The sequence below is a fragment of the Euprymna scolopes genome, chromosome 4 (genome assembly GCF_053919585.1).
Source record: "Euprymna scolopes isolate OS-2025 chromosome 4, ASM5391958v1, whole genome shotgun sequence".
Lineage (NCBI taxonomy): Eukaryota > Metazoa > Mollusca > Cephalopoda > Sepiida > Sepiolidae > Euprymna > Euprymna scolopes.
The window spans coordinates 32,090,497-32,117,996 of NC_136485.1; the positions used below are offsets into that span (position 1 = coordinate 32,090,497).

The 27,500-nt window shown below is 31.6% G+C and overlaps 1 protein-coding gene across 1 annotated transcript in view; it reads right to left on the reverse strand.

Annotated features, from left to right (window-relative positions):
- LOC145266994 (neuronal acetylcholine receptor subunit alpha-10-like) overlaps nt 1–27,500 on the reverse strand; it is a 616,119-nt gene that overhangs the window by 375,912 nt on the left and 212,707 nt on the right. The gene's annotated exons all lie outside the window — the stretch shown is intronic.

Here is a 27,500-nt window from a genome sequence, read left to right on the forward strand (position 1 = left end):
GGAAACGATATCCGTTTATTTATTAGATATTTACAAATCAATAAAGCATAAAGCATACAGAAATAATTACAATTTTTTCGGATATTGTCTGCTCATCAGCATAAAATGTGTGTGGGGTATTCAGCATTTTAGATTTTAAAACAACGGTTAAAAATAATAACGATATCTTTTAGATTAAAAAAAAGATATCCTTTTATTTATTCAATATTTACAAATTAAAACAAAAACTCCAACCAATGAATGGTTTGGTACCGAGAGACCCCCTTACGTTTTTTTTTTACGAAAACACTATTTGACAAAGATGTAACAACTAAATTAACTTCGATAAGTTTGTTAAAGCCAAATGTTCGCGTCTTTTCTCCCCCTCCAACTGTTATGCTGATGAGGAGACAATATTTCCAACAAAAAAACTCTATTATTAGTTTTTATTTTTATTTTTATTAGTAAATATCGAATAGATAAAAATATATCGATTCCGAAACGATCGTACATGAAAATAACGGATTTTGTTATGTTTCCTCCTATATAAATGTGATAATTTAAATATTATTAACCTCTCACCTTATATATATATATATATATATATATATATATATATATATATATATCTATATATATATATATATATATATATCTGCATGTGCTTTAGCAAAAGTTCCTGAACAATCGTATTAATTCTCATATAACAGTTATATATATATATATATATATACATATATATACATATATATATGTATATATATGTATATATATATGCGTGTGTGTGGTATGTGTATATATACATATATATATATTTATATAAATATTATATCTCACTATATTTAAATATATATGTATATGTACACATACATACACACATACACACACATATATATATATATATACATATATATTTATGTATTTGAATGCAAATTACAACACACAAAAATACAATACACGAATATGAAACAGATGTCTCGAAATATTCACAAAAACATTTCAAGTGCAGCGTTCTATTATTTGAGGTTACCACGACGTTAATATTAATGATAAAAATGCATATGTAAATTACTTAAAAGATTAAGCACTCAGTATGGCTCCTTACATATGCCTCATGAGAGCGAATAGAACCTTATCAGTCCGCGTACATTATATGTATTTTTAATTATATTATGAATTATTTTTCTTTAGAATACTACTGTTTATTTACATCAACATTTAAATCGTGAGATCTTTATATTACCTTACTTTTACAGTTCCAAACAATTACATATGCAGTTCGGCAATTATATAGATACTTTTTAAACTATATCAACCGTTCAACAAATTACATATATAGTTGGTCAACTATGTGGATATTTTTACAACAGACAAACGTATGATTAAGCTATCGAATAACATTTATTTTATTAATTTTCTATTTTTTTATAATCTACTCATGTTTATAAGTTCTAAATTAAAATGTAACATAGTCCCGTACTCATTACCTTCTGGATCGATCATCGATGAATAGCAGAATCAATTTAGAAATATTACATTTATCTAGAGGTTTGATGTTGACTTTTTTAATGTAACAGACAGGTGTTCTTAATTGATATTTAATAATATGCTGCATTTCCTACTGAAGTAAGAGATATAAACAAAACAACAAAAAAAAAGAAACCGGGTTTTATTTCGGGAATTAATTTACACACATTTCAGTGTATGTAGCTGAAAAATCGTTATTTAACATTGAGTACTGTACTGTGCCGAGCACTTTCCATGAAAATAACGATACAGCAGAGGCAAACTCGCAACTCATCTTCTGTGAGACGGAGGTTGCAGGGAACAGAAAAGGGTATCTCCTACGAGGCTACGAAGTCTATTTTGAACTCTATCAAGACAGCACAAGTCCTTTCTAGCAGCTCCCGCCAAGATGTGGCAACAGTATTCCATCCTTGGACGTACCTGACTCTTATATAAATAGAGAATTGCATCAGCAGTGAGATATCTATGGGTCGATAGAATGATCCGACCATTTAATATCTGTTGTTATGAAAATCAAAAACTTTAATATTTCACCTCAATCATTCCTTTCTGCCCTCATTATTTTCTCTAAGCATCGTTATATGCTTGTGTAAAATCGGCAACGTTTTATTCAATACTAGCGACGTCATCATTTGTCTCTAACATATAATTGTGCATAGTTTCTACGACGAAGGACGAAGAACGTAAAATTGGATAATGGAAGTAAAATGCTTCGTTTTTTTTTTACTGTGTTATATTTTTCTATAATTAGAATCATTTGTAGCTTCTCGGAATATAGGCGCTAAAATCAAATTAACTCCTTTAAAAAAATCTTTTGAACAATTAAAATAATTTCAGGTTTTAGTTGCATTAACTATTTTGAAATTAGCAATAGTCATATTTTATAATATACTAGCAGGACCTGTTAACCGGCGTTGTTTTGTTGAAGCATGGCCCTCTCGTAAAAAGTGTAATTTATTTTATTTTTTACATAGGCATTACCACTTATCAAGGTCAAGAGGTCACTCAAGGATAAGGGTTAAAGAGTGTACAGTAGAAATTGGAAAATATGGTAACCGTTAGTAATGGAAATTCGGCAAAGAGGGACGGCTCATCAAGAACCTGTTTACGTTGGACTTGAACACAACCATATTGTAGTCAGCTGGAAAGCAAAAAAGGAAGACAATTCCACAGGCGTGCAGTTCTAAGAAAGAAGCTTGTTCATGGAATCTACGTTTAGGTTTAGACACATAACGAGCGGGGGAATTATTGATAGTGTTTTAAGCTAGACAAGTGTTTCTTGTGATAGTTTGGCGAGGGGAGACCATAGCCCGACACTTTCCATGAAAATAACGATACAGCAGAGACAAACTCGCAACATCTCTTCTGTGAGACAGAGGTTGCAGGGAACAGAAAAGGATATATCCTACGAGGATACGAAGTCTATTTTGAACTCTCGATCAGAGGAAAGAGAATCGGAGAGAACTTGGTCGTTTACTGTCTTAGATGTGCTAACATAAATGGTAGTGTCATCAGCATAAATGTCTACAAATGATCTAAGGATGTGATTTGGAAGATCATTAATGTGGATCAGAAAAAGAGTTGGGCCCAGGATAGACCCCTGAAGGACTCCAGCATTAATACTGTGAGCTTGTGATTTTTGCCCATCAACTACTACTCTTATGAACCTATCAGAAAGAAATGATTTAATATTTGAGAAGACGTTCCCAGCTATATCATAGCTGGATATCTTGTGAAGTAAATCTTCATGTCATACCCTATCAAAGGCCTTTGATATGTCAAGCGCAATAGCCCTAGAAAGGTTGCCTCTGTCGAGAGATTCGCTAATCCTATGAGATATAACTGTAATCACATCTGTTGTAGATCTAGCAGAACGGAAACCATATTGTGTGTCACTAAGAAGGTTCTTTTTGCTGAGATGTTTGATTACTTCTCTATTGAACACAGATTCTAGCAATTTGCTCATGACGCACAGGAGACTGATTTGCCTGTACTGAGAAGGGGATGAGCGATAACCTAAATTCTTAAATACAGGGCATAGTGCTGAGATTTTCCAGGGTGATGGGAAGCAATTGTCTTTAAGACAACGTTTAAAGAGTTTGGTAAGTATGGGCGCTAGTTTACGGCTGTTGTTGGTATGACCCAACCCAAACCTCCTCATGTTAAGAACGGTCTTTGAAATAGCCACCCCCAATATTCTCACGCGTAAATAATACGGACCAACCTGCAAATTGCGGGTGTGCCGTGCCGATCGGAATCAAAATGAAAATATTGGGTACTTATGTCTTCTTTTACTGTGCTGAAATAATAATGTTAGTGTTTTGAAAGCCATTCTTGGCATTTAGGTTAGAATGTTTTGTAAGTAACCTGTGCTTCCACCTTAAATTTTATAATCACACGATTGCATGTTCAATAATAACGGGATTACATTTTCCTCTATAAAGTTTGTAAATCATTTATAATATAAACATATTGTTCATATAAAAATGTAGAAAAGAATTTTGCTTATATCAAGCGTGATACACATGGTGACCATAAACATCCCCTTTTAGTTAGAGAATGCGCGTCAGTATAAAAACGAAAGAAAAGGGGACATCCCGTCATAAAACAAAGTAAAATAAGAGTCAAAATGTAACATCGTTAGTAACTACCTTGTCCGAAAACTTCTATTTAATATTAGTCTTCTTACAACGCAAATATGTCACAAATAGCGTAAATAAACACAATTCATATTTATAAATAATTTCGCAACTGTATTTTCTATTTTAAAAAATCTGTACTTATAAACGTAGATTACTCCCAGGGTATTTTAAAAAAAATAGTCATTTACAAATTGATATTGCTTTATAATCGAAAAACTACTTATTTGCGGACAATTACAATGCGGTATCTTTTTTTAAAAAACGCAAATAGGTCACAAATAACGTAGGTAAACAAAAATGATTTTTTATATAAAATAATTTCGCAACTGTATTTTCTATGGAAAATATTTTGTGGTTATTCACGTAGATTACCCCACGGATGTTTTCTATTCTAATAGTCATTAAAAAAATAATTAATATTCGAAAAACTAACCATTTGCGGACAATTAAAATGCGGTATTTATTGTTAACATACTATTTCCCGTTTAAAATTATAAAATGGTTTGCACTATTTTTGCTACTTCGAAAGCCATTCCTAAGATTGGGTGGGTGTTTTGTAACTAATCCGGGTTTCAACCTACCCATGTAAAATACGAAACGTTTCTGTCTAATGTAACTCTTACCTGCAAAGAGATAAAGTATAATAGTGCAGTACCACAAATGAAAAAAGCATCGGAAAAAAGCTCTCTCCATATTGTTTATGAGTAAAAAAAAAAGGTTTATAATGTTAAAAAAAACTCCTATGTGTATCGTTTAAAAGTAAAGAAAATGATCTGATTAAAATAAATAAAAAGTATGTATTCTTTTAAAAAAAAGTTGTGTTTCTCTTTTTCTCTCTGTCTCTCTGTCTCTCTCTCTCTCTCTCCCACTATCAATTTCTGTCTGCCTGTCTTTATTTCTCTCTCTCACTCTCTCTCTCTCTCTATCTATCCATCTATCTATCTAGATATTTGTGTATCTGCTTCTCACCCTCTCTTCCTTATATGTCTTTCGTACTTTGTCTCTGTATCTATCAGTGTCCGTCTCCATTTGATTTCAAAATCTGTCGCGCGCTCATTCGCTTGATGTATACATTAATTATTTAAACGCTTCAGCTTTTTAAAACGTTATAATTTTTATGAACAAATATTTATTTTGTTTCATTTTCGGAACATGAAATATGAGAATTTGAATCTTAAAAAAAGAATATTTCCCCTCATATATTAAGCAAAAGCTGCTTTTAACATATAAAATTATTTTAAAATGATTAGCTATCGAAAATGAACGGATATCTGACTATTTGTTGATTTCTGCTAAATATATGAAACAAGAATAGGTATACGCTTTTGAAATCAGCACTACATAGGAACGTACTTTTAAAGTGTCGATAATATAAACGCGACTTTATTCTTACCCTGATATTTAAAAAAAAAACACTCTTAGTGGTTTATTTTCAGCTGCCTCTTTTAAATGGTTCAAAGGCTATGCTAATAAAATTAAATTACATTACAGTCACCTTGTGTTAAATATTGTGTGATTTAAATATGAATCGCGGTTCCGAGGTCCTTCAATTTTTTTTATATCCTTTCTATTAAAACGAACTTCACTTTAATAAGTATATTTCAAAGTTTCAGTTTGTATATCATATTATTCGTGTTCATAATTAGTTTCGTGATTCGTATAAAATATTTACTAAGTTTATCTCGGGTTCTAGGAATAACATCGCGTGAATCTATGTTCAAATCCAAAGGTTCCGCTGTAGCGAACACGGTGCACGTTTGATCGACAACGATCTGAAACGTGCAGTTTTCGCATGCTATCAGAGTGACCGGAAGCAATCACATAGGGCACAACCACAACGAGAGAAGGACGATATTTTAAGCAATCCAGTGTTATATACGATAAAGAGGAGAATGGAAGAACTGATTTGAACATTACGAGATGGAAGAACATTGCGGTCACCGATATGGAAACACCAGACAAAGAAAACTATTATAAAACAGTTTTCTTGTAGCATAATTTATTTATGCACATTAGAAAAAAAATGTGCTCTCTGGACAATAGGTAAGGAGATACAATATAAAGGAAAAGAATTTGCTATCATTCTCTGTCGAAGGTTATTAAGTATGTAGAAACTTTGGAATTACTTTTCAAACGGTAAGATTAATAATCTTAATAATCCTAACATTTTTAAAAAGAATTATTGTGCCATCGTAAATTTATTTATTAATATCTTGTTTGTTGTATTCTGTAAAATTGGATTTTAATCCTAATTCTATTATACATTTTTAATTATTGTATTATATATTTTTTTTTAGAAATCATACTTTATAAATGTAATTTACAATCTGTTCCAATTTTAAAACTATAGGGAAATATAATAGAGTTAATATATTAGGAAAATCCCTAAGGTAACATAAACACTCACGCCCCCAAACCTTGAAAGAGTTGAAATTTTTCAATAAATTTTTTAACGTATTTCGAAATTTTTAAACGTATTTCGATATAATTTAATCAAATTTTACATTTTTAATCGATATTGATATACATTTTAAGTTTGAATTTTTATATATAAAAAAATTAGATTTTTAAATTAAATTGGTTGAAAATCAAAGGCGTTTTATATATATATATATATATATATATATATATATATATATATATAAGTATTTTCCTATAAAAAATTTCAATGTAAATTCGATTTTAAAATTAAAATAATTCAAACTTTAAAGTTAATGAAACCATCATCATCCGATAAATAAACAGGGGTGGCGTAGCAAAACGAGAGTTAAACGTGAACCCGTGAGGTATATATATTTTACAGGTCCGGTTATAAAATAGATGAGCATTGGCTGAAGAGAGCTTGATATGGATATCTAAAACGGTCCTAATTATCGGGCTTGAAACCGACGGTACCAATGATTTATCTCTTCTAACAACTTTCTGTACACAAAATAAATATATATATATATATATATATATATATATATATATATATGAAAATTTCACACTCATTTTTTCAGAAAATTTACTGATTTTAAATGTTGCTACCCTACACGTATGCCTTTTATGCATAAGAACATTTAATAGTTTGTATAATTGCGAATCTAAAATAATTATCTTAAACAGTGTATTTACATTTCTCAAATGTTTGAGATGGGAATTGGTTATTCGTATTATTTTAATACTTCTGACTACTGTTTTCATCTTGATCGTCATATTCACAACGTAAGGACCCGTGGTGCAGTGATTAGAGTAATTGGAAAAGCCAATTGTAAAACAGATATTCTCTTGAAGCTTCGATTCTCAATGTTGGCGACGGAAAAATACAATTGTAAATTACTTAGACCCCTATTCAGTCATTATTGACGGAAAGATAACTTGATACATCTGTGGAGTAAATGAAGGGTTACGTTCGTAATTCCGTGTATATTTTCGAATCATACAAAAGCATTCCTGGGTTCGAGAAGATACACTCGAAGAAGGTCTATTATATCGACCAAAATATTGCGAAAATAATGTAAAGATGAGAACAAAATGTAAAAAATAAGGAAAACGTATTTATGTTGAAGCAAAACTGTATTTAACACATATATTTTACTAATCTTAAAACTTTTTTCGGTGTCTATTTCTCCAACTATATTTATGAATATAGTTGGAAACATATAGCAAGAATCAGATTTCATATTTTAGTAAAAAATGTGTACAAAACACAGTCATCGGTTAAGCAGAAATGCGTATTCCTTCTTCAGATTTTATATTAACTAAAATCAAAATAGGTATTTCAGTATACCTTATTACTCATTATGTAATGCAGACAAAATATGATATGTCATGACATACAAAAAGACATATAAGGGTCTGATTACAAAGATCCATCAGTAAAGACATGTATTTATTTTGAGTGTACATCATTGAAGACAACATCCAATATATCCCATGGGCAAGTCGGTGATGTAAATATTATACAATATTCTTTGTTTTGATGATCTACATGCTCAAATATGTCATATTTCCCTTGAGGTGGATTGCATTATCAACTATTCAAAAATATATCAAATTTTAAAATAAACTAAAAGAGTTATTGAGATAATAGTTTCCGCTTTCTACGTATGTGATTTGATTTTCAAGTTTTCTACTCGGATGGTGTCTAATGAAGAGCCGAAAGCGGGACGAAAATTGATTGTAGAACATTCAGTTAATGGCTGGTTTGTTGAAAGCGGTGTATTGCTAACTCTACCAAAACATTAAATATAGTATTTGCTTTCTATACGACGTATAACGTACAACGTATCACATAGATTATCTATTTTATGCCTGCAAGGAAAGTCCAGCCTTTCTTGGTCGTAAAATTCGCTTATATATATATATATATATATATATATATATATATATATATATATATATATATATATATATATATGTTGATTCATGCAAATTTAGTATTTATTATTACTTCACTAATTATCTATTATAAATTATTTTGCACCTAATATATAGTTCTGATTTCCAAAGATCAGCAAGAAAATGACTTGGGGCTATTAGCTAGACAAGACAACAAGACATTTACGGATCCCGCTACATCATCGTAGCGTTTGAGCTATCGACAAGTAGACGAAAAGTATTAAAACGTAATCACTGTCAACCTATGCATGAATTTGCGTATGCACTAAAATAATAGAAAAAGTTTAAATTGACATTTTGCATTTCAACTTGGCGACATATTTATGTGTGAAGTATTCAGCCACCAAAACAAATGTTTTGCTCGTTATCAACGATCATTTGTATGTAGTAACAATTTCTTGATTATTTCAGTGTTATGTGACCTGTAGTTTAAAGCTTTGTCGATTAAATATTTTCACGCAGACGCACTTACATACAAACATCTACTAGTTATTTACAAAAATTGCAATTTCCCAAATAATTAGTACCGACGTCCTATTATAGAAATACTATTAAAATATTTAAATGCAAAACTTTTCTCTTAGTTTAAAGAATATTTCGGAAAGTTATTAATATATCAAAATTAAAATAATCTCAGCGGTATATTTCGATTGCACGAGTTATTTTTTTTTCATTAACCTAGTTAAAATTGGAAAATCATTCTCTTACGCCGTAAGGTATTGACGTAGAGCTGCAGATATAAAATTAAATGAATCTTCCAATAATTGAAAGATAAAAGTGAAATAAATCACTGAAATATGGCAAAACATATGTAAACAAAGTTGGAAAGAAGAAAGGAAATAGAAAACAGATATCATTTCTTTGAGAAAAAAAAAATGAGTAAAAAGAACTTTAAAAACAAAATAAATGTGAAAAGACGAAGAAAGTTCAAATTTGGATCGTCATTAATGATGTGTATCGATTTCTTCTGGAATCGTTACACCCGATAGTTATTATTTTAAGAATATGGTTTTGTACAAAGAAAACTCCTTTTAAAGCGTACGTCATTTTTTTTCTTTTTTTTTTTTACAACAAGATGGTTACCTGGCACCGATTGTAAACAAAGTACACACATAGAGACTAATATTTGTAAACTTATGTTTATGCACGAGAATTGTTCCAAATGCAACACCTACTATTACTAACTTAAAAAAAAACGGTTCCTTTAAAACGATACGCATTTATGCTCCAGATTAACATTTTTAATCGTACTTAAAATTCTTATTTAACGTTTGATATCTTTTACACATAGGTTGTAAAATTGCTGAGCCCGCTTTGTTACTCAAATCTATGTCGCCACCCTGAAATTAACGAAGCGATCTCCTTACTTTTCTAACCTTAACTGCATCACCTTTCTAAACGTTACACAGGCGTCGGTGAATGTTAATCGGTTTACATTCTCTGATGCAGGTATTCAATTATGCATCTCTGCTTTTGACGCAGTTCTATAGAATGATTGCTTGATTAGATTTTCACACCGTCAATATTTTCAACAGAGTAGTGAAATTTCTGGTGATAGATGCATCAGTTTATTATTAAAAGAATCTAATTTGCAATTCTATTCAAAATATGCAGGCGGAATAGTAAAATAAAGAAAGCATTATTTTGAAACATCCCTCGAACTCAATAGTCACAAGTTTGGTCCTGTTACGATAGGTTAACGAATTGAAACTTATATTAATTCTAAAATATGTAGCTAACGATGTATGTATACATTTATAGATTGTAAAGTAAAATCGTTTTCGCACTTAGAGCAACAGACATTCTATTGTTACATGAGAACGGGGTTGTTCGGAACGCGAATTCATCGATGGTACTTAGCACAATCATCGTCAAAACAAAAACAAAAAATATGTAAACACGGTGTTTAAAAATAATCTGCAAACACCATGTAGTAAAGCACCGCATGTCCATTACTCAGAATGTTTAGATTATTTAATTAAAAAGTTATGAGATAATTAATAATACAGAGTGACACCCAAAAACGAGCCTCAGGCACCGTTTTTTAGTGTTTTGTCCGACTGAAATGAAACTTTGGTCATAACTAGTTTAGTATATTCAAAACATTACATCAAATCACTGGGGTCTTTGGCCATTTTTTCTCCGTTGACTGTAAAATGCTCAGAAAAAACATTTGAATGCCTTCAGTTTTTTTTGTGGGGGGGGTCACCCTGCATAATCCGATTGAGTAAACGTATTTAAGTCGTTTATTTAATGGAAGAAAAAGTAATAAAACCAAGCACACGTAAAGGTGCTGTCTTTGAAATTAAGAAGACTTTAAAATAGTATATAATTCTCTATTAAATGACAACGAATATGTTTAAAGTTCCTGACTTTCGCTGTAAAAAAACAAATACTTTCATAGAAAAATACTCTATAATTGGATTCTCCTTATTAAGTTGTTGTGATTAACCCAGCAGACAGCTTCCCATATAGACAGAAATGAGCATGTCCAATGTGGTTGACGGTTAAGGTTAAATGGTCTGCTTTGCGTGTTAAACTCGAATTATAAAGAAACATAATTACTTCTTTAAAACAACATTGCGTAATTTTGATTTGATAACTAAAGATTCCAAAACTTTTTGGTAAACATATTTTCAAGACGTAACCAAGTTTCATTATTTAAACGAATATAACGTTATGTACATCGATTGTAATAATATCTAATCATTATTAATTGAGAAGCTTATTTTGTCTCCGTTACCGTTAATAACTATTTCTTTAAAATAGGAAAGACAGTATCACGGCTTTATAACATAAGTATCTCTTTTATGAGAATGCTTGTTACCGACGGGAGAATGCATTCTTAATCAAGATTCCCTCATATTCAGGGAGCACCGCATACACCTCTATCACATTTCCAATAAAAATCTTGCATAGCAGATATTCAGTAGTCGTTACAACACTGCCGGTTTTATTGTTTATTTGAAGGGCAATCTTTGTAAATGTATTTATTCATAGTTCTATTTAAAAACGTGCACTTAGTGTTTGGTTTTTGCCTGTACACTTAGAAATATATTCATTATGTGGTTTCTTCAATTTCCCTTGCAATTCTTGATATTCAAAATACGGCGTACATGTGACTGTGCCCATAAAATATATTCCCTATCTTAAAAAAATGTTTTGTTTTGTTATTTATTGTTTAAAGAAGATTTACTCATATTAATTCATTCATTTTATGTTATGGTATTTATTGTTTATTTAAGTGTGTTAGCTGCTTCTTTCTTTCACAGATTATGATACTTGTTGACTAGATTGACTGTTTATTGCTGAATACATTTACTGCAAAGCAAGCTATTGCTTTTTTTGTTTTTGTATTTTTTTTTTGTTTTGTTTTTTTCAAAATATTGCCTCAGGTTAATGGTTGGATTTTGCGAAAGTGTTCAAACAATCAATCTTATGGTTATTCAAGTTGTTGATTAGAGGAGAATTAATAAGGTGTACCACTATGTTTGATCCTTTTACAATACAATTTGTTCTCAGGTTACTTAATACAAAACCCCAAAGCTTAATATAAACGATACCTCATATACGCACACAAGCTGAAAAGTAACTTCACTAGATTCAGCAGGATAATGAACACATTCAATATAGCCATCTCTACAAAGAATATACTTATTACGTCATAACTAGGTTTAGGATTAATTAGAAGATACTGTCGATAGGTTCCTTGTCGAAACTCTTGGCGCAACTAACTCATAGCTGTTAAGGAGGTCGTTCAAATCAGCTCATTGGCGTCAATAGGTATATTATCTATAAACTGATGTGCCAATTAAAACAACGGGCTCATACGCACGCGCGCACACACAGACACACGCACATACAAACACGCAAGCGCACCCACCCACACGCACACACCCACACACACACCCACACACACACACACACATATATATATATATGTATATATATATATATATATATATATATATATATATATATATGGTTACGATTAAGTAACATGCTGTGTGATTATGGGTTCGAATCCTTTCATAATAATTCACATTCATAAGAAGAAGTACTCACGGCTAAACCCTTGTCCATGGATATATATATATATATATATATATATATATATATATATATATATATATATATATATATATATAATGTAAATAATAAATAAAAATATAAACAACGGCAGAAAGGATAATAACAATAGTAACAACCACAACTACTATAACGAAAATAGAAACAGAACCGATAGTAATAGCGAACACAACCGGAAAAAAAGCAATTAAAATCTCAACCACTTTAGCAATATGAATTAAGGAATTAAAGGAAAATATAACTGAATATAAATTAAGATGGCCAATAATTGATAAGGGGGAAATATAAACCTAGCAAATCGAAAAGATGCAACCTATGTATATTAGAATCTTACCATATAATAATGGCGAAAGAAAAATTATTAAACAAATGGCTACATGTAATCTACGGGTGTTTGCACAAACACGGATATTTGCAGATAAATGCAAGGGAGGTTATCCTAGATATAAAAAAAATGATACCACAATCACCAACAAGATTTTCCTAATCGATAGTGCACCATACAAGGCGGAAGTGGATGTTAAATAAGACTTAAAACAATGCCGAGATAAGCGGACAACACACATAGCGCCTAGAATTCCTAGTCAGCGACCTTGTACTAGAAAAGCTCAACGTTGCTTAACTTCGGTGATCTAGCGAGAACTGGAGTGTCAACGTTATTATGCCGTACACACACACACATACACACACAACACCCACAAATATATATTTATATATATATGTATATATACATATACATATATATATATATATATATATAATATTTTAAGACCCTCCCCTCTTTGATAGAACACTGTATAATAAACTCACGCGCTACTTAATTGGCTGAAAAATGCGACGCTCACTATTTGTTTATAAACAAGCGGTTAGAGCTTTTTAAAAGTAGTGGACAAATGTTTGTTTAAATAGACATTTGGCGAGATAATTTACGGGCGCCGCTCCCGTGGGTCGATTGGTCGAACTGGTGACAGTGAACGCGGTGGTTCTAGATTCAATCCTCGGCTTGGAGAGGTTCTAGTCTAGCGGTGCTGATGATTTGTGATATAACGAAACAGGACTGTATGTTGATGACCATAAATATATATATATATATATATATATATATATATATATATATATATATATATATATATACATATATGTGGGTGTGTGTGTGTGGGTGCGTGTGGGTGTGTGTGCGAGTGCATATATGTGTGATTATATATTGCTATTTTCAATCTTTATAATGGCTTGTATAATCATTTGAACTAACATATATTTTAAACTAGTCTGCTTTTAAACGTTTTCGAAAAAACCAAAAAAAAATCTATTTCGTTAAAAAATTGATTTAGCATAGCAGGTGCGCTGTTGGGACTTGTAAATAGTTTTTTTTTTTATAACTGTTATGTGTAAATGTATGTAAAATGTTCCGAAATAGCGAGAGAAGTCTATTGTTCGTGGCAGGGGATATGATCGTTGGTTTTATCGGTTTATTGATAATGCGCTCCATTATTAAAGGGGGTTATACAATAATAAAAACCAACATATATATATATGTGTGTGTGTGTGTGTGTGTGTAAGCAAATGCGTGTGGTGTTTTTTGTTTCTATCTATCTATTAAGTGCACATGTATGAATATTTACTTATGAATCTGTTCATAATTTTTATCATCATCATCTCAATTTGCCCCTCTCTCTCTTTCTTTATATATATATATATATATATATATATATATATATATATATATATATATATATATATATATATATATGGGTGTATGTTGTATATCCATACACACATATGTTGCTAGCCTGGTATAAGCCATTAGCTTGTGAAATTGACAAATATGACACATTAAGCTTTTTTGCATTGTGAGAAAAAGAAACTGATTTGTGTTATATGTTAAGTGCATTTAAAAATGTTATCTAAAATTGATGTTAGATGTTTATGTCATTTCAAATTATGCTCACTCTTTTATCTGGAGAACGTCTGTAATAACCTAGTTAAAATACATTAGAGATACGATGCAATGTTTCGGCATTTATCTATGTATCTCATATATGTAGACACAAAGAGTTTTATATAACATGAAAATGTAAGCGTCTTTTGGTGGACGTCTTTTGTGTAAGAATATATAGGATGCCATTAATAGCTATTAAAGTTATACAATATGCGCTGTGTTAAAATATTGTTGTAACTTCGTATGATTAAAAAAATCATGTGATAAACATGAGACCAGTTTGCTACATAAGTTTTCGTGAAAATGGTTGTTATTGTAGTTGATATTTATTTTAGATATCTCTTATTCCCTAAGACAATTGATTATATCTTTTCAATACAGATATTTATTACTAACAGGGGTTCTCGACCTTGTCTGGTAGTATGACACAATTAAATATCTTATAATTCATGAAGATTTCGTATTTATTATTATGGAGACAATTACCTATAAAATATTGTAGTATAGCTTATATATTTTACTAATTAAAAACGTTAAAAAAACAATATGAGCAAGATGTCACAAGGTAGAATTGAAACCAAAGCATTTACCGATCCAACGATGTTCCCTGTCGCTTGAGTTATCAACAGATAGAAGTGAAAGATTAAAAATGAAACCATATCAAGTTATGAATGGATTTTTTTATTGCATTCGCACCCCTAAAAAGCACACAACTGCTTTGATGTAAGAGGGCTACTATCTAGGACATAATTTGCAGGAATACTTTGTGGCCCATCCTCCTGTGATGGTCGGAAATTACATCGATAACCCTTAAAATAGAGATGAATTAGAGCTTTTTCGTTATGTGGACAATTTCGGGCAACCCCTGCTTGTCTTGCTGGTTCAATTTTTTTGGTTACTGGCGCAAACTTAAAGAAAGAAAAAAAATACTACAGCAAAGGATTAATAATAACGTTGTTTGTGAATTAACCAAGAATAGCGTATGGAATATGAACGATTGTTTTGTTTGTACCAAAGTTTGGCAAAGCGGATCCGAACACGATGTGAAAGTTTCAGAATTTGCCTCTTTGAGAGGTTATGATGAATGTTTACTTAATTAATATTCATCAGTGATTTTACCAATTAAGCCAGTCGGCGCGAATTCAATTTTGACGCTATGAAGATGGATTGGCTAAATGAAACTCATATCTCGCCAATTTCCACTCTACTTTCGTAAAGGAGTGTGTAAAGAAAGAGTTTTAGTCATTTGGAGAGTTGACACCACTCAACGAACGTGACGCTCCTCGCTCACTGACTAGAAAAGAGAAAACATGAACAATCGGCCTCCGCAGAAAGTGTTTTTTTTTTCTGAGCGAGCTGTTCACACTCTCTGCGTTGTTTAAATAAAGGATATCGCATATTTTATTTTATATCATTAAAATAGCAAATATTTTAATCTAGAGTTTAATTAATTACGAATTTTTATAAAAGAAGACGTACGACGAGTTATGTTTTTCGTGTTTTATGGAGGTCGCGACTCTAGTCAGAGACGAATACCATCTATTTGAGTTCATTTTTCAGGAGATAACAAGCACATAAAAAAGAAAACATACCTAACGCTCATATATCTTGTAGCCCAGGGCACTCATATTTTCCGTGAGACTTTTAGTTATTGTTCGTTTTTTTTTTCTTCAGTGTTTATGCGTATTATTTAATTTCTTTTTTAATTTTGTTTGCTTACGGACCACTGGTTAGCAAAAAAAGCAAAACAAAAAAAAACAAACAAAAAAAACAGGATGCTCGCATCAACCCTCGTCACTGTATAGTCAACCAAGTCCACGCTACTCAACTTTCTATGGTGTTACGAAATCGCAACAACCTAGGGCTACATAATGTACCGGTGAACACTTAAGTTTTTTGTTTTTTTTCACCGTGCTACATTGGTGCTTCCGTAATTAAGATATGACCTTTACACCTCCTGTTACGTATATACATATATATACTAACAACATATTTTAGAAATTGCCTAAAATACGACGGTTCATAGGTTTCAAAATGAAGCTCCTGAGGAAGTAAAGTTGTTTTTGGAAATGTGTTCCGCGCGCTTGTCCAGATCAAGTTATTTAGGGGAAAATAGAAGAATATACGTCTTCTATATTTTGTCATACGAATAATAAGGGTGTGTTAATTAGATATATAAATATGTATGTTGTAAGTTAAATTTATTCAAGTATTTATATTTAAATTATCTAGTATGTACAGTCGAGTCGTTTCTATTTCTATATTTCTTTCTTTTTCCCCACATCTTTTGCTTCCTTTCCCTATCGCGCTTTCTATCTCCCTATCTTCCCGTCTATCTTTACATCTCTCCTACCCTTTTTTCTCTTCAACTCTCCTTTTCTACTTCTCACTCTCTTGTGATGAATATAGGTCGTCTGTGTCACCAACTCTACAAAAGAAAACAGTATATTATCTTATATCAACAAAAATAAATAAATAAATACGTGTATTTATTAGATGTTATCAAGAATTTGAATTAATACTACATACATTTGCCGTTAGCGAACTGTCTGTTTTTAATTAGATAAATGGATTTGTAATAACATTGCTAATTAATCTGTCTACACCACGAATTAACAAAGTGATGACTGTTTGACAATCAAAGTTTTTATTTAACAGACAGCGATTAAATTTCCGACATTAGCTAGTAGAAATTTTTCTAAGAATAATTTATATACTTTAAGCTTAATTTTTATGTGTGTCATTACGAAACAACTTCAATATATAAAAAGTTGCAACTGAAATGCATTCGTCTCTTTATTCAAAGTTGGAAAATAAAGAGTTTGTATAATGCAGATATATATTCTAGTAAGCCGATTATAAAGGAGACGGAACGTATGCTGTATATTATTTATTATCAGTGATATAATAATTTATCATAAACACTGAGTTAAGGTACCGGAACAGGAACATACGTTCCACGGGAAAAGATATTGAAATTCGAATTTCAAAAGCCTTGGTTACATCAAATAAGCTACGGTTAGTATGGAGTTCAAGGCTAACTGACAATCTGAAAAATTAGTTCTTCAAATCAATGTTTGAATTTAGCATGGCTTACTCTCCTACACATCCTTCACTAGACAAACCAGGGGAGGGTAGAGCGGTAGCTCGCGATATATCTAAGACTTTTGAAAGGGGGTGGCACGATGGTCTTCTAAGGAAAATTAGATGATATGGTATCACTGGAAGAATACATGTAATTAAATCCTTCTTTAGTAAGAGAAAAATCCAGGTTGTTCCCGATGGTCGTACATCTAAAGAATATGATATAAATGCGGGAGTACCACAGGGGTCTAACCTCGGACTTTTATTATTCCTGATGTCATAAATACCCCCCTGATAAAATTGATTCTAAGATGGGTATATTTGATGACACCACTCACTCATGAGGGGAAAAGAAATGCACACATAGCCAATGAAATGGCAGAAACACTAGAGGATGCCCTCCAATCTGTAGTGGATGGGGACAAAAATGGTTGGTCACATTCAATGCTGCCAAGACTAAGCTTAGCTCCATCAATAATTACAAGAAACTTTCTCTGCCACCAATAGCAATGGCCAAGAAAACATTACCCGAAAATACTTCCTTTAAACTCCTCGGGCTAACGTTTACAGGGAACATGAACTGAAATAGGTACAGTGAGAACATTGCCAAGGCTGGTGCGAGGAGGGTGGGCTCTCTTTACCGTACTAGAAAACTACTTACGCCTGAAAGTATCTTGTACCTCTATAAGGCCCATGTATGGAGTACTGTTGTCACCTTTGGGCTGGTGCATCTACTACTTGTATCTCCCTCTTGAACAGGGTTCAACAGAGAGTCGCCAACCTGATAGGTCCTGAATTATCGTCTAGGCTTCAGCCTCTCTCCTATCGACGAAATGCTGCATCCTTCTCTCTGTTCTACAAGTACTTTTTTGGTGAATGCTCTGAAGAACTACGAGACTTGTACCGACTCGACGTAAAGACCCCTGACAAACCGACCCGCAACCAAATCTCGCCCTTCACAGTAATATCCCTAGGTGTAAGAAGGCTTTCTACTCCAATAGTTTCTTCCCCAGAACTGCTAGACTTTGGAACTCCCTTCCGGGATTCTGCTTTCCCAACTGTACTGATATGCAGAAGTTCAAGTGTAATGTGAACAGACATCTTACTACTTATCTCTCTTCATAATACCCCTACAATTTATGACCCCGAAAGTAGCCCCCTACGTAAAAGTGGCAATGTGCCTTATTTGGGGTAAAATAGAATTTAAAAAAAAAATAGTCACAACAAAATGATGGAAAGAAAATAGACCAAACGTACACTCGTATGCAACGAACAACTATGATATATCGGTCACTACCAGAGGAGTAAGCAAGAGCTGGTGAGAATACGGCGACCTAGATCCACGTACATCCAGCAAATTACACATAACGTCAACTGTGATCCTGAAGATCTGATGCAGCTGACGGAAGACATTGACATAGAGAGAGAGAGAGAGAGAGAGAGAGAGAGAGAGAGAGAGAGAGAGAGAGAGAGAGAGAGAGAGATTAACATTGGTCTGGGATTCAATAAAATAATAAAATTTCCGTCAATTCCCTAGATGATGACGAATTCACCGGTGGCTGTTCTTAGCCCAAATGGCACCTCACTCTCGAAAATCAAATTTTCACTGTTTCATAGAAGTTGCCGCTGGTTTGTGCGGTCGAGTACCGGATTTATAAGACCATATTACACAAATGGTCTATATTCTTTCCTGACCCTTCATCGATATGTTATACAGGAGGTGACGGATGCTTGTGGTTTATTCGGAGACCTCTTCATAGGATCGGCTTTTTATTTTGGGTGAGTTAATTGCGAATTGCCCTACATTCCTGCAATATTGGGGCATTATAGATTTTCACCCCTCTAACTTTTTCTTGGTGGATGATGTAATCAGATTACTCGGGTGCTTATTTATTAGGCTGAAAGGTTGTTATACATTATATACCATACCTGGTTTCAAGTTTGACGCAGCGCCAGCCGTTTTCCGGGTTTTGCTTTCAAACGATTTTCTGATAAGATAGATAGATACAAACACTATACTAACATGTATCAGTGTAATAATTTATATGTTGTCAGCAATAGCTACAGCGAAATCACATGAACATATGCTGTATCTCGAAATTTATCATGTTCAAAAACTCGCTCTTTCCATTTTTGTATATATATATATATATATATATATATATATATATATATATATCTACACACATACACACACACACACACATATATATATATATATATATATATATATATATATATATATATATATATATATATATAATTATTACTATAATAATGTTTAATACCTACAGACATTAGTGTTTCATCATTTCAGGAATTATCAGTGTCGGGAGTTTCTTACATCTGGCTACGATCTATCTCTGATTCAATTTTTTTCATATATATATATATATATATATATATGTATATATACTTTTGATTTATTTATAAGTAGTAATGGGTTGCTACACACTCATGGGCATGTTTCGTGCAGCTAGTTTTTAGTAACTAGAGACTAGAGGCAGACGAAACTGTTTATATAAAACAAATCAAAAGTATACTTTGTTCTACTTCGGTATGGAGGACTCTTATATTAACCTCCCTATACTTCGTTGGTTTCTTCGCCTCCGGAAGATAACAAACTTGGATTATATACTTATATATCGGATTAGACTAAGAAATACACAGACACACACACGCACCCCCCCACACACATATATATATATATATATAATTTTTTTTCAAACAGAAGCGTATTTCTCATTATTTCTGAACAGCATTGTTAAACGCGTAAATAAAATAGCGACACGAGCCTATTTTTATGAGTGAGAAGAGTAATAGTTCTTGTGATGTTGCATGCTATATGTGTTGTTCTCTGTCGACAATAAAGACATGATTTTTACTGATATATTTAGTCTAAATACAAACGTATCCTATTGTATAGCAGCTTTATTTCTACGTAATTAATTAAAAATAAGTTCTTACTATGACCTCCATTGGATGGAACATAATCGAGATACATAGCAATAGCATTGTGTCAACAGAAGAATTAATATACTGTATCAGAATGTGCGCTAATCTGTACTACACTTTAATGAACTGATTCTAATTAGTTCAACGTATAATGGTAATTAGGTACGCAACCGTATTCCTAACCCATAAGTTTCTTTACGTCCACAGTATTATATATTGCAATCATTTTTTAAACGCAATGCGTTTTTACTGTTTTATTAATCAGGTTTCTCAATGATATTTATTTCGAATTATATTCTTTCAGCCAATGAGAAACCTCACTAAGAATATTCTTTCTGTAAAAAGTGTTTATTGTTTTGTTATCTTTGCAATGCCTGAAGCCAATAAAGATTAATCTGAAATATTTTATCGATTTAATTGGAAATATCATTTTTCTCGTCTTTCAAAATATATTTTATTCTTTAGAATTCATCTTATCGATTCCTTTGTATTTTTAGACTTTTTATGATTAAGCCATATGCGTGTTTCTGCAAACGACGTATATCATTTTTAAAATGAACTTCATCTTCATCTCTTGATCTTTTTTAAATCAATATTATTTAATCAATATATACACTTTGTAAACAATTGAAATACCATAATTTTATTGATAGCACATTAATATAATTTTATTTGATATATAGAACGTCTTACACATGTTTCCTTAAATGAATACCAAAAAATCTCATCAGATATCTATAAAAATCCATTAAAGTATTTTCCTTTAAAAAAGAGGACTTAAGGTGGGAGAACAAACGTCATTCTTTTAAAGTCAGGAGCGCATTTTTTGTCCCTAATTATACGTTAAAAAGAATTCCGTTGATTCTTCAAGCGTTGCATTTTTATTTAAAAAATAAGAATTTATAAAAGTTTCTGTTGCGTTATTTGATACACTATTCAAGGAAATACCTTGAAAACGTATCGTGCATAAAATAAAAAGATATGAATGTGCTAAAAATATACTTGTGGTACTTGAAAAATTAACCAATAACATATATGTTCTGAAAGTACAAAATATTTTCATTGAGCTTAAATAGACCTGGCAATTTAAAATATCTACATTGTATTTACACATTAAAGCTATATATATATATATATATATATATATATATATATATATATATATATATATATATATATATTTATATATATATTGAAAATAAAAAGCGGAAGTTTCTCGAGAGCTCTTTCGGCAATCATCTCATCAGGAGAAAATCGATAGCGTGCAAAATAATATTGTGTCGCAAATAAAGAGTTCTAATGGGGAACTTATTAAATGTGCCAAAAGTACGGGAACACTAAAATAAATTTATTTACGTTTAAAAAAACGATTAAAATATTGGCACGACGAGGGAGGAAAAAAAACGGGAGAAAAGATTCAAAGTTCCCCAAAGAGAAACAATGCGTTGGATGTTTCGTTTTGCCGGGACAAAGAAGGTTGACGCACCGCAATAGAGACAGACTCCAAAATTTTTAGCACCTCGTATAGTCTCATCCAACGGTATGTTCGTAAAGAGACTAGAGACATCAAATGAGCACATACAAGACGTATCTGCATTTGAATCCAACCCACGTACACAATCAACGAACCGATTAAAAGTAGTATATATATATATATATATATATATATATATATATATATATATATATATATATATATATATATATATATGTATGTATACTCGGGTTTTTTTATATTCAAAAGTAATGGACTAATGAATTCAACGAGGTTGTTAGATAGTGCTCAATAAAAAGAGCTGATAATACTTGTTTATAGTTATATAAATACGCTCACATCCCGCTGCTTCAAATAGCCACTTGTTTCAATCAAACAACAGATATCATCAGGCAGCGACTTGACTATTCAAAAGTTCAATGAATGGGTTATTCATTGAACTTTTGAATAGTCAAGTCGCTGCCTGATGATATCTGTTGTTTGATTGAAACAAGTGGCTATTTGTAGCAGCGGGATGTGAGCATGTTTATATAACAATAAACAAATATATATATATATATATACATATATTCGTGTATATACATAAATACATATAAACATATATGTATACATTTATCTTTTTATGCATATACATATATACACACGTATTCGTTATATATATATATATATATATATATATATATATATATATATATATATATATATATATAGTTTTTTTAAAGGATTTCAGATATGTCAAGATACCATATTTTATATGCATAATTAGACTGGTATATACACATTCTCACAAAAAGATATACGCCTGCGCGCACAAAAGCTCTTGCACACACATGCACATACCTATATGTATATATATACATATATGTATATATATGTATATATATACATATATGTATATATATGTATATATATATGTATATATATACATATATGTATATATATACATATATGTATATATATGTATATATATATATATATATATATATATTGAAATATCACTATTAATTCCATTTTTATGAGAAAGTAAACGTGGGGTTATTATTATTACAGCGATTGCAATCATCTTCTAAGTATAAAACTGCTGTGGACTCATATAAGCATGTATTTTTATAAAATAATGCCATTACCATTTCTATTATATTAAATGTCATATTATTATATATTTGTAAAAATACATAGTAATAAAACTAAAATATTGATTTAGTACCAATGTGTTTATGTACTATTCGTACACGTTGAGTACTCCTTTTATTATTATTAGAAATGTGGAAAGTTAAAATCATATAAAATTAGACGAGGTTATAAAATAATATCGCAAAGTCGAAGAGCTTGCCGCAAATTTTTCAAATACTCAAGTGAGTCCACATCGGCTGATGCTCGAATAAAGTCGCCACTAGAACGGTCGGTTATCGATCCAAGGACAATGAAGGTTCATTAAATGTCGTCGTAATTAGACATCAGATTACGATATTAATACTGAATCTAATCCAGTAATTTTTTCGGCACAAGTAACAACATTAAAACGCCAGCGACGTTTATACAAAGCGGGTCAAACGGTCCTTTTAAAAAAAATTTTGTAAAGGAAATATTTAATACATGAACGGTCCCCAATCATATACATCCCCGCAGTTAGGGGAGATGATGATGTTAGGCTTTTACAGTTCTTGCATGAAGGGTCAATTTTCTCCTACCTACAGCTCCTGGTACTCAAATTAATCAACCATTTGGTACTGACCAGTCCCACCGTTACATAATTACGTTCATCCTTCGGGAACCGTTGCGTATACGTAATTATGCTATTTATGTCTAACTAGACTATTTCGTGTAAATCGAAGAAATAAGATAATAAATTAAAATTATAATTTACATCGTAACGGGATGTTGGTAAGCGATGTAGGTAAATGTAGTATTTTTAATGCATCGATGATTATGAGATAGTTTCAAAGTTAAGATTAAACTTTAACATAAATAATTCATTCGAGGACCATGTAAAATTAATTTTCAGAGTTATGTAACTGATTGAGAGTGAAGTCAAAATAAATTTAAAAACGATACTTTAGAGCAAAGTGAGCGGACGTTTTATCTATTTCTCCCTCCAACGCAGGAGTGGGAGCTATAAAGATATTCATTGTTTTCTTTCTGAAATATAATGGAAAAATCTTCTACATTTTTGGATCAGTAAACATTTAAAGATTTCGACCATTTGGAAAGGCTAGGCGTTGTATGTACAGCGCCGATTCGTACACATTTCTAGATTTGTATCGGGGGCGCGTTTAACTTACTAATGAAAATGCACCCTTGAATCAAGACAAAAAGCAACGGAGAATTATCGTCTTTATTTGTTTTCTGAGATAACCATGGTTCTACAATTTGGAGAGCTGTGGTCGCCATCTCTAATTAACCAGCAGATGATAAAAAAACTCAATACGTTAAAATCTATTATATAAAATGAAAGAATGTTTTGATTGTCTAATTCTACTCATCGTTTTGTCACTCGCGATAAAGTTAAATTTACCTCCTTGTATTATGCTGGTCCGGCGTCTCTAACTATTATGAAATAAAATGATCTTCTATCATGCATCTATATATTTCTGTATATATTTTTTTATTCCGATGTCTACTCGTAATGCAATTAAATCCTTAAAACTTTTTTCAATGTTTAGCTACATATCAAATTTGAAATATTAGGTGTTTCAGCGTGTGTACATAACTGCTTTCTATTTGGAATTATTATTGCAATTTTGACGTTATTATCTACGCGCTCTTCGATTAGGTGATAAATTACCAATCATAGCATACTAAGTGAACGTTTTTGTTTCGTTTTCCCAAAGTTGTTTTCTCTTTTGTTGGTAATACTCTGACCAACAAATACGTCTAATCTTATTAATGCCTTCAACACAGCAGAACACGTGAGTTTTTGTCGCAGAATGTGTTTGGCAAGAATACAAGCCTCGTTATTTCTATACAACACCAACGGGTAAAAAAGCGCATCTTCAAAGACAAATTTTCGCAATGCACTAAATATTGCAATACTTTCCTTTTAGTTGTGCCCCTTCTTTGTTTTTGTAAAATAATGACTTTATTACTTTTCCTCTATGCTGTAATTCTACCGTTCGTATCAAAATATAATAAATAACATATATAATTAAGGATATCAAAATAATTTATCAATCAACCTCTTCTAGATATAATAAAAAGAATAACCAATGGAGTAGATAGTATTAGCAAGCTTTAGTAGATCATTTAGAAACACCAAGTTTAGTAGGTTAATTAAGAACACCAAGTTTAGTAGGTTAAATAAGAACACCAAGTTTAGTAGGTTAAGTAATAAAAAAGTTTAGTAGGTTAATTAGAAACACCAAGTTTAGTAGGTTAAATAAGAACACCAAGTTTAGTAGGTTAAGTAATAAAACCAAGTTTAGTAGGTTAATTAGAAACACCAAGTTTAGTAGGTTAATTAGGACCACCAAGTTTAGTAGGTTAAGTAGGAAAACCAAGTTTAGTAGGTTAATTAGGAACACCAAGTTTAGTAGGTTAATTAAGAACACCAAGTTTAGTAGGTTAAGTAGGAACACCAAGTTTAGTAGGTTAAGTAGGAACACCAAGTTTAGTAGGTTAATTAGGAACACCAAGTTTAGTAGGTTAAGTAGGAACACCAAGTTTAGTAGGTTAATTAGGAACACCAAGTTTAGTAGGTTAATTAGGAACACCAAGTTTAGTAGGTTAAGTAGGAACACCAAGTTTAGTAGGTTAATTAGGAACACCAAGTTAAGTAGGTTAAGTAGGAACACCAAGTTTAGTAGGTTAATTAGGAACACCAAGTTTAGTAGGTTAATAAGGAACACCAAGTTTAGTAGGTCAATTAGGAACACCAAGTTTAGTAGCTTAAGTAGGAAAACCAAGTTTAGTAGGTCAATTAGGGGCATCGAGTTAAGTAGGTTTATTAGGAACACCGAGTTTAGTAGGTTAATTAGGAAAACCAAGTTTAGTAGGTTTATTAGGAAAACCAAGTTTAGTAGGTTAATTAGGAACACCAAGATTAGTAGGTTAATTAGGAACACCAAGTTTAGTAGGTTAATTAGGAACACCAAGTTTAGTAGGTTAATTAGGAACACCAAGTTTAGTAGGTTAAGTAGGAAACCCAATTTTAGTAAGTTAATTAGGAACACTAAGTTTAGTAGGTTAATTAGGAACAATAAGTTTAGTAGGTTAAGTAGGAAAACCAAGTTTAGTAGGTTAATTAGGACCCCTAAGTTTAGTAGGTTTATTAAGACCACCGAGTTTAGTAGGTTAATTAGGAACACAAAGTTTACTAGGTTAATTAGGAACACCAAGTTTAGTAGGTCAATTAGGAACACCAAGTTTAGTAGCTTAAGTAGGAAAACCAAGTTTAGTAGGTCAATTAGGAACATCGAGTTAAGTAGGTTTATTAGGAAAACCAAGTTTAGTAGGTTTATTAGGAAAACAAAGTTTAGTAGGTTAATTAGGAACACCAAGATTAGTAGGTTAATTAGGAACACCAGGTTTAGTAGGTTAATTAGGAACACCAAGTTTAGTAGGTTAATTAGGAACACCAAGTTTAGTAGGTTAATTAGGAACACCAAGTTTAGTAGGTTTATTAGGAACACCGAGTTTAGTAGGTTAATTAGGAACACCAAGTTTAGTAGGTTAATTAGGAACACCAAGTTTAGTAGGTCAATTAGGAAAACCAAGTTTAGTAGGTTAATTAGGAACACCAAGTTTAGTAGGTTAATTAGGAACACCAAGTTTAATAGGTTAATTAGGAAAACCAAGTTTAGTAGGTTAATTAGGAACACCAAGTTTAGTAGGTTAATTAGGAACACCAAGTTTAGTAGGTTAATTAGGAAAACCAAGTTTAGTAGGTTAAGTAGGAAACCCAATTTTAGTAAGTTAATTAGGAACAATAAGTTTAGTAGGTTAAGTAGGAAAACCAAGTTTAGTAGGTTAATTAGGAACACCAAGTTTAGTAGGTTTATTAAGAACACCGAGTTTAGTAGGTTAATTAGGAAAACCAAGTTTAGTAGGTTAATTAGGAAAACCAAGTTTAGTAGGTTAATTAGGAACACCAAGATTAGTAGGTTAATTAGGAACACAAAGTTTAGTAGGTTAATTAGGAACACCAAGTTTAGTTAGTTAAGTAGGAACACCGAGTTTAGTAGGTTAAGTAGGAAACCCAAGTTTAGTAGGTTAATTAGGAACACCAAGTTTAGTAGGTTAATTAGGAACACTAAGTTTAGTAGGTTAAGTAGGAAAACCAAGTTTAGTAGGTTAATTAGGAACACCAAGTTTAGTAGGTAAATTAGGAACACCAATTTTAGTAGGTGTATTACGAAAACCAAGTTTAGTAGGTTAAGTAGGAAAACCAAGTAATGTAGGTTAAGAAGGA